Raw genomic sequence first — 14,205 nt, 5'->3', positions numbered from 1 at the left:
CGTTGGGGGGGCACCAGTGCAGGAGGGGAGGAGGGGCATGAGAAGTAGCCCAGAGTGGAGCCCCTCGGAGGGGAAGGGCGTAGAAACTGTCTCACTTGATCTGTCCCATTCATTGTTTCCTCATGGGGCTCCATGGATGGCGTTTTGGTCTTTGATGAGGCAGTCTCAGAAAAGTAAGGCGACTAAATAAAACCATTCCTCGTTCCCTTTAGTGGCAGCAAGCTGGGCAGGACTGGGAGTAAGGTCTCTCTTGCCCACTCTATCAGGGCATCTTAAGCGAAAGAAAGATTAGCTAGAATGTAGCTACCAAAAGCATATAAATAAAGCTTTTGCTGGAGGACTTTTCATTTTCCCTTTCACATTCATAGGCCAGCTTTGGAGGCAGCTTATATTCTGTGTGTTTAACTTTGTTAAGAGCAGTGCAGCTAATCTATCGGGATTTGGGGGTTGCTCCCTTGCAACAGTACTCTTCTAAAATAGTATTAAAGGATGAGCCTAGGAACGTAGTAATCCACTCACTTAATCTACACTTGAAGTGGAAATGCTGGCGTGGAATCTCGGTAGCAGAATCACGCCGGTTGAAAGTAACCCTCAGCAGTTGCCGTGTCTAATTGGATACTTAATCATCTCGTTAGCTGCCATTTATCTTATATACCAAATTTTCCTTTGCCTTCTGTAGGCACAACTCTGTCGGTCCCACCAAGGAAGATTGTGTCTTCCTTTGGTAGATACGCCCGCATTCTGATCTTGGCGTTCGGCAGCCTCACCTGCTGACCCACGGTGTTCATGTAGTAAAGCGTGGGCTCCTCCGCCCTCCGCCCTCCGCCCTGCCTTGGAAAATCAGTCTTGGCAAGGCCGTACCCAGTTTTACTTCTGCCACAGACTTCAGAAGGGCCTTGGGACCTCTTCCTACACTGAGGAAGGAAGGGTCCATTCGTTTTTTGTTTTTTTTTTTTTTTTAACGAAAACTTTTATTAGGTTAAGTTTTAAACAGATGTAAAAGTAGAAAAAATAATACCATAAATCTCCATATATCTCACACCCAGCCTCACCAGCCAGTCTTGTTTCATCTATACCTCTATCTGTTCTCTCCACCCTGTCTTCTTTGTGGATTATTGGGAAGCAATATTAGAAATCACATCATTTCATCATAAATGTTTCTGTGTGTCTCTCTAGAAGACGGGGATTAAAGAAACCCACAGCATAATGCAGTTGTTACATCTAAAATGTTGTAATATCTCCTTAGTTTAATCCCATGTATAATCAACATACACATTTTTCTGATTCTCGTAAATATATTTAGTAGTTTGTTTGACTTGGGGGGCAGATTGGGTCCACACATTCCAGTTAGTTGATGTGTCTCTTAAATCTTATTCTGTCAGTTCCCATCCCTCTCTTTTCCTTAGGAGTTTGTAGCTTTTGCCCTTGTTTTTCTGATTTTCAGCCTAGGGCCTTGCCACGCCAACCAGGGATAACAATGGCGGTTAAAGCACTTCACCATTTTGCAGAGCACTTTGACATACAAGATTTCATTCAGTAGGCCCTAGTACCTCTTTAGGGTAGACGTACACCTCATTTTACAGGTGAGAAGTCCAAGGCTTAAGGATTTAATAAGCTTTCCAGACTCAGACCTAGGTCTTATGACCGTAATTCCTGTCCTCGTCCTCTCTATATGACTTGGTGCTGCTTCAACTTAGATCCCTGTTCTCAGACTTCTTAATGTCTATTTATTTTTGAGAGAGACAGACCATGAGTGAGGGAGGGGTAGAGAGAGAGTTAGACACAGAATTGGAAGCAGGCTCTAGGCTGTCAGCACAGAGCACCACACGGGGCCCAAACTCATGAACCACAAGATCATGACCTGAACTGAAGTCAGAGGCTTAACCTGCTGAGCCACCCGGGCGACACTCCTCTGTTCTCAGACTTCTACTGGCTCCCTCTCCTCCATTCTCTGTTCCAAAGCAGGCTGTACATTTCTTACTGCTCCTTGCCTTAAAAAAAAAAAAAAATGCAGTAGAAAGTACATACTTGTTAAAAAAAAATCAAAACAATATAGAAATGTTATTACCTCCCTTTCCTCCCACTCTGATCTGGTGTCTGTTCTTCCAGACCTTTCCCTGTGTGTACTGCACACTTTCTTTTTCTTCATTGTGTTCAGAAAAAGATGGGTTTAAACAATTCATACTTTTCTGTCTTTTAAAGATTTTATTGCGGGGGGGTGGGGTGCCGCCTGGCTGGCTCAGTGATAGTGTCTGACTCTTGGTCTTAGGGTCGTGGGTTTGAGCCCCATGTTGGGCATGGAGCTTATTTAAGATTTAAAAAAAATTTTTTTTTAAGGATTTAATTTTTATGTAATCTCTACACCCAATGGGCTCAAACTCACAACCCTGAGATCAAGAATTGCATGCTCTACCAACTGAGCCAGCTAGGTGCTTCAACTATCCATAGTTTTCTATGTCTAGCTTGTTTTCATTAAAAAAAAAAAAAAATCATGGCCAGATTTCCAAGCCTGGACATACAGTTTGACCTCATCATTTTCAGCAATGAGATTTGTTTCTTTTTTTTTTTTTTTAATTTTTTTTTTAATGTTTTATTTATTTCTAGGAGAGAGAGAGAGAGAGCGCGTGAGCAGGGGAGGGTCAGAGAGAGAGGGAGTCACAGACTCTGAAACAGGCTCCAGGCTCTGAGCTGGCAGTCAGCACAGAGCCCGACGCGGGGCTCGAACCCATGAACCGCGAGATCATGACCCAAGCGAAAGTCGGATGCTTAACCGACTAAGCCACCCAGGCGCCCCGAGATTTGTTTCCGTAATAAGGCTTTACTACAATTTATTTAACAATTCTTCTAGAGAAGGACATTTAAGTTGTTTACAGTTTTTAGCTATTATAAATAATATTGTACATATTTTGAATATCCTTGTATATATTTTCTTGTGCATTTGTGTTAAAGTATATATTTCTCCTGGGGTGCCTGTCTGTCTCAGTTGGAGGAGCGTGTGGCTCTTGATCTCAGGGTTATGAGTTCAAGCCGCATGTTGGGTGTAGAGATTACTTAAAAATCTTAATAATAATAAAATTGAATAAAATAAAATAAAATACTGTATTTCTCTGAAAGAAAGTCCCAGAAGTGAAATTGCTAGTCCTAAGAGCATGTCAAAGAGGTACTTCTAAATTACACCCCAAAAAAGTTTACGCCAGTTTATACTCCAACCACTGGTGTATGGGGGTGCACCTTTCTTCACATCCTTAACAAAACTAGATACCTTAATCTCCTTCTGCTTCACCAGTCTGGCAAGTAAGCCATGGTTTGTACTTCAGCTTTCATTCCACTTGCTTGTGAGTGAGGTTGTTTATCTTTTCTTCTGTGTACATATTAGCATTTCTTTCTTGGGGATCTGCTTGTTCAAATCCTTTACCATTGTTTCCTCTTAGATTGTTGGTCTCGTTGTTGTGTAAGAACTTTTTGTAGGTTCGATATATTTCTCCTTTACCTGGTATGTGTTAAAAACAGTAGACCCTACCACTTGAAATTGCTAATATTCAACTTTTTTTTTTTTTTTTTTTTAATATTCAACCATTTTTGACCCTCACTCCCAAATGGGAATTTTATATGGTTCAGACTAATATTGTTTTTCTTCCAGACCATCATTGGTCTTCTGACTTTGTTGATTGTGTCTCCTTATATAGTACATCCTAGTTTTTATGGGTCAAATCTGCCCATTTGGCAGGTATTTATTTATTGAGCTCCTGCTGCACGCCAGGGGACAGAGAGGCTAAGATAACAGAGGTGGGCCCTGCTCTCTAGTGGAAGGGCTCACAAACAACAAGGGAATCAGTCCCTGTAAACCGTGCTGAGGTCATGAAGGAGACTGCTCCTCCCTCATGGTCTGGGGGTTTGATATCTTGCTTAGAAAGCCTTTCCTTCCCCACCTCAAAACTATGAAAATACTCTCTCCTGTTCTCTTCTAATACTCTTGTGGGTTTGTTTTTACATTTAGCTTTTTAAATTTCATTATTAATTTGTTTTCCTGGGTGGCGAGGGTTGAGATTAAACTTCCTGTGCAACTGAATGGTTCATTGTTTTAAGCACCATTTATAAATAATGCATCCTTTCTTCACTGGTGTGAAGTCCCTCTTCGTAATATAATATAAATTCCTTTATTTACAGGGCTCTTCTTCTTTATTCTGTTCTACTTATTTCTATTTCTATGCCAGCGGCACACAGTTGGGGTTTTGAGCTTTATGGTGTGTTTTATCATTATTCCAGGGCCAGTCTCTTTCATCATCCTTTTTTTAAAACTTGGTTTGGCTCTTCCATGTGAACTTCATTTTAATTTATTTTTTATCTTTCTACTTTTTTCTAAATTTTAAGTTTTATTATTTTTTAAAATGTTGATTTATTAATTTTTGAGAGACAGCACGAGAGCAGGAGAGGAGCAGAGAAAGGGAGAGAGAGAATCCCAAGCAGGCTCTGCAATGTCAGCACAGAGCCCGATGTAGGACTCGATCTCATGAACTGTGAGATCATGACCTGAGCTGAAATCAAGATTGGGACACTCAATCAACAGAGCCACCCAGGCGCCCCCTCTAAATTTTATTTTGAATCCCAGTATAGTTAACACACAGGGTTATATTAGTGTCAGGTATACAATATAGTGATTGAGCACTTCCATGCAGCACCTGGTACTCATCATGACCAGTACCCCCTTGATCCCATCCCCCCCACCACTTCTCCTCTGGTAACCATCAGTTTGTTCTCTATAGTTAAGGATCATTTCTAGGTTTGCCTGTCTCTCTTTTTTTTCCCTTTGCTCATTCGTTTCTTAAATTCCACATACGAGTGAAATCATCCGGTATTTGTCTTTTCCTGACTGACTTATTTCACTTAGCGTAATACAGTGTAGCTCCATCTGTGTCATTGCAATGGCAAGGTTTCATTCTTTTTTTATGAATGAATAGTAGTCCATTGTGTATAGACACCACTGTTTTAGCCATTCATCAATTGATGGACACTTGGGCTTCCATATCTTGGCTATTGTGAATAACACTGCTATAAACATGATGATGCATGTATCCCTTTGAATTAGTGTTTTGAATTTTTTTTGGTAAATACCAGTAGTGCAATTACCAGATCATAGGGTAGTTCTATTTTTAGCCTTCTGAGGACCCTCCATACTGTCTTCCACGGTGGCTGCACGTGTTTGCATTCCCACCAACAGTGCGTGAGGCTTCCTTTTTCTACACATCCTCACCGACACTTGCTGTTTCTTGTGTTTTTGATTTTAGCCATTCTGACAGGTGTGAGGTGATAGCTCATTGAAGTTTTGATTTGCATTTCTCTGGTGGTGAGTGATGTAGAGCATTGTTTCATGTGTTTGTTGGCCATCTGGATGTCTTCTTTGGTGAAATGTCTACTCATTTCTTCCATCCACTGCATGAACTTTATTTTTGTTTTTAATTTTTTATAGTTTATTTATTTTTGAGACAGAGACAGAGCATGAGCGGGGGAGGGGCAGAGAGAGAGAGAGAGAGAAAGAGAGAAACACAAAATCTGAAACAGGCTCCAGGCTCCGAGCTGCCAGCACAAAACCCGATGTGGGGCTCAAACCCACGAACTGCGAGATCATGACCTGAGCTGAGGTTGGACACTTAATCGACTGAGCCACCCAGGTGCCCCTCACTATGTGAACTTTAGAATCAACTAGCCAAATTCAAGAAGTAGGAACCTTTTAGAATTTTTTTTTTTTTTTTTTTTTTAGAATTTTTATTAGAGTTACAGGAATTTATAAATTAAGTTTTGTGGGCTTTTTTTTTTATTGTAGCAGCTTTATTGAGATGTAACTCATATACCATACAGTTCATCCACTAAAATGTACAATTCAGTAGTTTTTGGTATACAGAGTTGTGTGACCATCACCACAGTCAATTGAGAACATTTTCATCACCCCCAAAAAGAGACCCTGTATCCCTTAGCTATCACCCCCAATTTTCCCATCCCCTCTACCCCTAAGTAGTTACTGTCGACTTTCTGTCTTTATGGGTTCGCCTTTTCTGAACATATCATGTAGATGGAATCTTACAGTATGTGGTCTTTAGTGTCTAGCTTCTATCACTTAGCATGTTTTCGAGATTCATCCAGATTGCAGCATCTGTCTGTACTTTATTCGTTTTTTTGGTCAAATTCAAATATCCATTGTATGGATATACCACATTTTATTTATGTATTCATCAGTTGATGGATATAAGTTCCATTTTAAAGAAATAAGACATTCAGACTTCTCCCCAGCCTCAAGATCTTTCTTGAACAGAGACACACTATTGTTTGTGGCCTTTAAGAATAATTCTCGGAGTGCCTGGCTGGCTCAGTCAAGCGGGCAAGTGACTCTTCATGTCGGGGTGGTGAGTTCAAGCCCTACTTTGGGCATAGAGCTTATAGTATTATAAAAAGGAAAGAAGAAGAATTCTTTTGTTTGGGTAATAATGCTTTTCTCCCCTCCTCTAATGGTGTTGTATCATAATACGGCAGTGACTGTAGAAGTCTTTTCCTACGACACCGCCGCTTCAGGAGGCCTCAGGTACCCTTCACCTGCGGGGTAAGCCAGGCTGTTGCCCATGTCACCCTGGTGGGCGCCACCAGGCAGCCTTGGCCCACCGCCCCATCTCCCTGAACCATAGCGTGGAGGACCTGCTGTGAGAGCCTCTCTCGTTTCACCTCCCCTTTCTGCACTGCACCACCTCTGTCACTTCTGTAAATTAGCACCTGAGCTTGCTTTGTGGTGTGTCCCACTGGTTGTAAAAGAGTTGAAAACAGAGATCCCGGGACTCTCTGAGTTGATGGAGACGCTGTATCTAGCTAGCCTGGCCCCCAAGCAGCTGCTTATCTGCTGAAGCCAACTGCTCGCATAGAAGTAGGTCATGTCTGGATAAGCCAGCTGTGTCTGGGCCCAGGGTGACGGTGCTCAAGGAGATCCAGTCTCTGGCTTGTGATCCCTGAGACTGCAGAATACCTCTAAACGCTCATCCACAAGCACTTTTGGGCTCAGAGAATATTATTGATCTAGCCCCAAACATATTAAGGTCCACCCTACCTGATAGTGTGGTCATCATCAAAGCAAACTGCTTACTAGCAACTTTGGAGTGATGCGTATGGAGAAATCCTGTAGAAGAGCTGAGCCCATGACCTGTTTTGTTTCCAAAGGCGGAGTGGTGTCTGGTGGTTTCCGTCAGTACAAAATGAAACTCTCAGTATTGAATGGCTCTCCCTCTTCTCATCTTCATGAAGCAGCATGGTAGAATTTTCGTTTCAAGTTCTACTTAAAGCGTGATGTTTTCAGAAGCGTCATGGCGATGGAACTCCCAGAAGGGAAGTCTTTCCCAGACCTCTGACTTATGAGCCCAGTCCCCTGTGTGACATTTCCACCTGGATGTGTTGTAGGTGGTCAGGTAGGGCTAGCTTGGTACGTGTGACTGGGAACCCTGAGTAATAGGATCTTAAGCCAGATAGAAAAGCTTATTTAATTTCTCTCATATAAAAAAATGAGAGGTAAGTAGTCCAGGGCTTGTATGCTGCCCTAAGATATCAAGGACCCAGGCTCCTCTCTCTTGTTCTTCCATTTTCGGCTTGTGGTTTCTTTCTTGCGATCCAAGATAGCTATTTGTGCTCCAGCCGTCACATCCGTATTCTATCCAGGATGGAGGAGAGAGGGAAGAAAGGCATCTTCTTTCCATTTAAGGACACTTCCCAAAGTTGTATATGGTGCTTGGGTTTGAATCTCTTTTGTCTGCATCTGGCCACAGCTGACCAGAAAACAGTCTGTATCCCAGGTGGCCAGTACCCTTTTAGGGGCCCTTCACCAAGAAGTAAAGGGGAGCAGTTATTTGGGGACAACAGCCTGCAACTTTTGATACTCCTAGGCTCCTCATACTCTGTGTTTTACCGACTCCTTTTCTCCCTGTTCCCAGCCACTCTATTCTCTCAGTTGGCAGGGTTTCCTGACTTCAGTCAGAAATGCTAGGAATTCTGCATGAGTCTCACCCTTCTATATGTAATCATTTATAAGCCTCTGATGATTTTATGTCCTGAATGTTTCTTGAATGTGCTTCACTCTCCGTTCTTCTGTGACTGCCCTGGGTCAGACCTAGGTTGCTGAAATGGCCACGCATGTTTCCCCTTCTCTGCTTTCATCCCCTTTCCAGTCCATCTTACACACCATTCAAATACAGACTTGCCCGTGCAGCTCCTCTGCTTAATGCCCTCCAGTGACATCCCATCACGTACAGGTTCAAGTGTCCGGGTTGCCTAGCTTGTGCAAGGCCCTGTGGGATCTGCCCCCTCCTCAGCCCTTAAACTCAGCCGTCCCAAGTTGACATTTTTAATCTAAAGCCTGTCCTGCGCCATGTCCTTCTTCTCCCCTGGGCTGATCCTTTTGCATCCTTTACAAAAGGAAGCCTGCCCTCACCCTCCCCTTGCCCCCCGCCACCACAACAGTACTGTTTCCATAACCCGTTACATTTCTTCTGTAGCACTTCACCACACTGGGTCTTCCTCCTGCCCTCTGCCCCCAGATTATATGATTCTTTAAGACCAGACTATTTTAAATATCTTAGATTCCCAGTGCTTTCATTTTGATGTCTGAAATAGGCATTCCATACGTGTCTAAGTAAATGAGAGAATGAAGAATTAGTTCACTATTAACTTTTTAAGATAGTCAGGAATTTGTATGGCATTGCTGGGCTTGGCCACCAGGGGGCAGTGAATTACAATATTTTGCTACTGTGCTGAATTAGCCAAAAGTTTTATCTCTTCTAAGGGATGGAGGCAGGAGTACCGCTACTCACTCAGCAAGTGTTCACTGAGCATCTGTACTGTGTCAGGCACTGCTCTAGGGTCTAGGGATACAAACATAAATAAAGTAGACAAAGACACAGCCTTTTATTTCTAGGTATTTGTTCAAGGAAAATGGAAGCTTACAGTTTCCAAAAGACTGTTCAGGAATATTCATAGCAACTTTATTCATATAGACAAAAATTGGAAACAACCCAAATGTCTGCTAACAGGAAGATTCAGTGGATTAGTAATCAGCAATAAAAAGAATGAACTATCAGTAAACACAACAACAGGGATGAAACCATCCCCAAACCACCGTGTTGAACAAAAGAAGTCAGATACCAAAAAAGTACATATTGTATCATTCCACGTAAAAAGGGTTAAAAAATAATCCATGGCGGTAGAAATCAAAGCAGTGGTTGACTGTGGTGGGAGAGTGACTGGGAAGAAACATGAGGAAATTTCTGGGGTGCTGGACATGTTCTCTATTTGGACTGAGATATCTTTAAAATTTTTTTAATGTTTATTTTTGAGAGAGAGCAAGCAAGAGAGAGACAGAGTATGAGTGGAGGAGGGGCAGAGAGAGAGAGAGGGAGACACAGAATCTGAAACAGGCTCCAGGCTCTGAGCTGTCAGCACAGAGCCCGACGCGGGGCTCAAATCCACAACTCTGAGATCATGACCTGAGCTGAAGTCGGATGGTTAACTGACTGAGCCACCCAGACACCCAAGGACTGAGGTATCTCTTACACAGATGTATACATGGGTCGAGACAGAACTGTGCACTTAAGTGTAATCTATTGTTTGTAAATCCTACATAAAGATGGGGCGTATGGGTGGGTGGCTCAGTCAGTTAAGTGTCCGACTTCGGCTCGGGTCATGATCTCACAGTTCGTGGATTCGTGCCCTGTGTCAGGTTCTGTGCGGACAACCGTGAGCCTGGAGCCTGCTTTGGATTCGGTGTCTCCCTCTCTCTCTCTGACCCTCCCTGCATGTGCTCTGTCTCTCTCTGTCTCTCAAAAATAAATAAATGTTAAAAAATTTTTTTTAAATGACGAGAAAACCCTTCATAGAGTTTAACTTCTGATGAGCAGAAACAGACAATGACTAGAAAAACAAAGTGTTTGCTGGATTGTGATACGTGCTATAACAGTGAAGCAGAGACATGCCCAGTTGGCGAGAGGGGAAATGGGAGTGGTCTTTAAACAGGGTGGTGAGCCAGGGTCACACTCGGGAGAGGGTGTTCGTGCCAAGTCCTGGAGGCAGTGAGGGGCTGGCCATGCAGTTAGCTTCTGATAGTTAACACTCGTTTTCAGAGAAAAGGGGCTGTTGTTAATGACCCCCCGCATACCCAGCCCGGCACAGGGCCACTGCGGCCGCGTCTCGGTCCTGGGCTGTGTGGATTGTACCCCAGCTCCATGCTTGCGGTTCTGGGAGGCTTTATTCTCCATCTCCTGTCTGACTCTCTGCGTGCGCTGTCCACCCTCCTCCTCCTGTTCCCTGGCTGCCGTGGGGTGGGGGCCAAAGATGGGACTGGACAAAGCTTCTTGAGTAATGGTGAGCTCTCCTTCCTGTCTTTGGAGGACATTACGTGTTTGCTTTATAAAGTGAAGCACAATATATATATTTTTAAAGAAAGCTTCTTTAAAGTTTATTCATTTATTTTGGGGAGGTAGGTGGGGCAGAGAGAGAGAAGGAGAGAGAGAGAATCCCAAGCAGCACAGAGCCTGACTCGGGGTTCCATCTCACAAACTGTGACATCATGACCTGAGCTGCAGTCGAGAGTCATATGCTTAGGGGCGCCTGGGTGGCTCAGTCGGTTAAGCGTCTGACTTCGGCTCGGGTCCCACATCGGGCTCTGTGCTGACAGCTCAGACCCTGGAGCCTGCTTCAGATTCTGTGTCTCCCTCTCTCTCTGTCCCTTCTCTGCTTGTACGTTTTCGGTCTCTCAAAAATAAATAAACATTAAGAAAAAATTTTTAAAGAGTCATATGCTTAACTGTCTGAGCCACCCAGGTGCCCTGATGTTGAATTTTTTAGTGCCCACCGTTTTTAGATGCTTTCCTCAAAATGCCTCCCGGCCCTGTCTTCATAGATGAAGCAGTCTTCTACATGATGGGCAGTTGAGGAGTATCTGAGGCTCTTCCTGGCAACACACACCTGTGTGATGTAGCCCTGCCAGGGCGTGAGCTGAACCACTTTCAGCTGATACTTGAGAGCGGTGTGTACATTTGGTGGGATGTCCAGTGCTGGGTTTCTATCATGTAGGAGGGAAGTTCTTCGAGGGTGGGTTGTGGCCCGTCATCTCTGGATCCTTGAGACCTGGCCTGCTCTCTCACTGGCAGTGAGATAAGTCACACATGCTTGCTTGCTCTGTCTCTCTGGCGTCTGACCCAGGAGTAAGCGAGAAATTGTAACAGAGGAGAAATTGTGATGGCTGGCATATTCAAGATGTTTGAGCCCAGATGAAGAGCCTCTGAGCAGCTGCCATTGGGGGCCCTGGACTCCCCAAGCCTGTTCACATCCACAGTGTCTTGGTGACATGCTGCCTATCCCTGTGGGTGGTCCTTGGACAGGTCCTAGAAGGTGAAGTGGGTGCTGGACCTTGCTCTTCTTTTGCCCCATAACCCAAATACTCATATAGTCTGGGTTTGTGCAATCTGGGCTCCTACAGCCAGTGCCCAGAGGCTGTGTTAACCAGTAGTTCCTAGTGTTTGCTAACTAAAAGTAATACAGGAAAATAGAGAAAAATGTGGTACATTGATTTGTAAAAGTGATTTTAACCAGAGTATCATGCCTCACACTTACACAGGCTACTCCACACTAAGAAGCATACAGCCAGAGCTCATGTATCATTCCGAGTTAATAGTTACCTTTTAGCCACTACACTGACAGCTGCCGGGTCAGGAAGGGCTGGCTGGTCAGCTGCTTCCCTGCATCTCCCAGACGGCACGCCTCCTCTCTCTCCGCCTGCAGTGTGGTCCTCGTGAACCAGAGCTGACTCCCTGCGGGCCTCTGCTCTGTCAGAGCCTCAGAGGACGTCTTTCGTCTGACCTTCTCCTTTCAGGAGACCAATCCTCTTTACCCTCCTTGCTCTCTCCGGTCATTTGACCTTCCAGGATTTATCCGGGAGCCCCTCCGCCCCCTCCGTACGAGGGTTTGCAGTGACACCCTTGTCTTGGCCGCTGCCATCATATACTTCCCTGAAAATGCCAGATGCATAGTGTCCAGTAATACGTTTATGTGGCATTTTGAACCACTTAAAAATAATTACAAGTGGTCAGATGGGTTCCTTGACACTTTTCTCAAAGCGGTGTTTTTTCTGGATGTAATATTTAAGTTCTTGTTTTAAGAGCTGCTTTAGATGGGTGACCAAAATTTTATTTTTTCCTTTCCTCGGTTTCCTTTTGTGTTCAGAAAATATTACATCGGGTATTCATATGCATCTGGTTTTAAAACTATAGAGGCAGGGATCAGGCAAACCAAGTAGAAAGGCTGTCTGCATTCTGTACCTTGCCTCCTCTCCTGCCCTCCATTCGGCCCGCAGCATTCTGCCCCAACAGATCACAGCATCTAGAAACTGCCCCGCAATCACAGATGGTTCCTGGGAAATGCTTAGAGTGGCGAAGAGACAAGTTACTCTTGTCAGCTTAAGCAGAACCAGTTTCTTCCCAAAGCTGTCGGGGAGTATTTGAGACATTCATGAGCCTGATGTCAGGCCCAGGACGTGGAGTTCTCCGAAAAGTAAACACTTGATTGGAGTCGCCGCTCAAGTACATTTTATCAGCTAATAAATGGACGTGCTCTTGTCGAGGCCAGAGTGGGCAATTTGATTCTTACAAAGAGCTTTTGGGTTACTCTTTTTGGATGCTTTGCCTTTTAAAATAGCCGTAAAATCTCATTGCCTGCAGCCGGAGTCCTAGCCGTCGTAACGCTCTGTCACAAAGACGCTGCCCTCGTCCGAGACTCCATTTCTGGCGTGGTTTCCTGTTCCCGCTTCAATTATGTGTTGGATTTTCTCAAGTGGAATGTTTAATGATCCTTCTGAACAGACTGTTTGTGCTGAATGAAGCTCTTCAGAGAGCATCTGGGCCTGCCTGCCTCTGCTGCCGTTTGCTGGTGCGCTCAGCTCTCGGTGTCTGACTGGCTGTGTGAGTTTCCTGCAGCAGGCAGGACGCTGGAACGAAGCGCTCCTCCCACTAGAACGAAGGCGGTGAGCTGTCCCACCGTCCGTGAAAGCAGAGGGCTAACGCGCAGGCCAGGCTCCAGGCAGCACACGGGGAGACGGCCCCCGACACGAGGCCCCCAGAGAGGGCTCAGCATCTTGTCTGTCAGTCCTCTGCCCCCTGGACAGCTGAAGGTTTGGAATTGGTACAGCTAGTGGGCTGAGAGTGGCATCTTAGCAACCTAAGACCTCTCGTGGTTACATGTTTCCTCCTTTAGACGAAATGGTGGAAATGGAGAGCTTTGAAAATTAGGATGCCTATTGGAAGTAGGTGGATGCAAAGTAATAGGGGATCCAGAGATAGAAGTTTAGTTGTACCTCATTTAGTAACGATGATACCGGCTAACATTTACATCACGCTTATTTGGTGCCAGGCACTGTTGATAGCATGTTTCATGTGTTAACTTCCTTAGTCCTTCCAGCATCCTGTGACCTGGCAGGCTGTTACCACCTTATCAGAGGAGGATTTGAGGCACCCAAGTAAAGTCCTTTGCCCAAAACCACACACCTAGCGAGTGACAGAGCCAGGATTGGAGTCTGGCTCCAGCGCCGGTACTCTTAGACACATGCCGTTCAGTCTGGTGAAAACCCCTACAGGCTGCCAAGGCTGATACGGTCACTGTGCTCCCCTTTGTTCTCGGGGACTCAGGCTCTTTCTCCCCATCGTCACTCTGCGGTGGGTAGTTCCCCTTCCCAGTTGCATTTCCACTGCGGTGTTCTGGAATTGCGGAGCGCCCCAGTTGGAGAAGACTCCTTGAATGATTATGGAGTTCTGGATCCTCATTTGGGAAATGTAGTAGTTTTGTCTCAAGCCTTCCTTGTGAGTCTTAGAGGTTTCCTACGACCCCTTTCTGATAGGGGGCTCCAGCCTAGGGCAGTTAGGCTGAGCAGTGGCACTCTCCTCAGGCACTGCTGGGCCGGCCCCCAGTGCGGGCGGCCCAGATGGTGGGTTAGGCTTCCTCAGCCTGGGGCCCGGGACACTTCTTTTACGCGGCTGGAGGGGGCCATCTCTCAGGGCCTTGTCTGTGGTAGTGGGAGTCGGAGGCACCTGGGTGTCCGTCCCCGGGGGGGCGGGTGTGTATGATGGTGGAGCAGGTGTGGAAGCAGTACGCGCAACACCGCGGCACGGACAGGGTCTCAGCCGTGTAACACGA

The 14,205-nt window shown here is 45.2% G+C and overlaps 1 protein-coding gene across 2 annotated transcripts in view; it reads left to right on the top strand.

Moving 5' to 3' along the window:
- TBC1D22B (TBC1 domain family member 22B) overlaps positions 1-14,205 on the top strand; it is a 78,170-nt gene that overhangs the window by 37,067 nt on the left and 26,898 nt on the right. The window lies entirely within an intron of this gene.

Source organism: Hyaena hyaena, unplaced genomic scaffold (assembly GCF_003009895.1).
Source record: "Hyaena hyaena isolate Hyena2069 unplaced genomic scaffold, ASM300989v1 scaffold_96, whole genome shotgun sequence".
Taxonomy (NCBI): Eukaryota; Metazoa; Chordata; class Mammalia; order Carnivora; family Hyaenidae; genus Hyaena; species Hyaena hyaena.
This window is presented reverse-complemented; position numbering and strand designations above follow the sequence as displayed.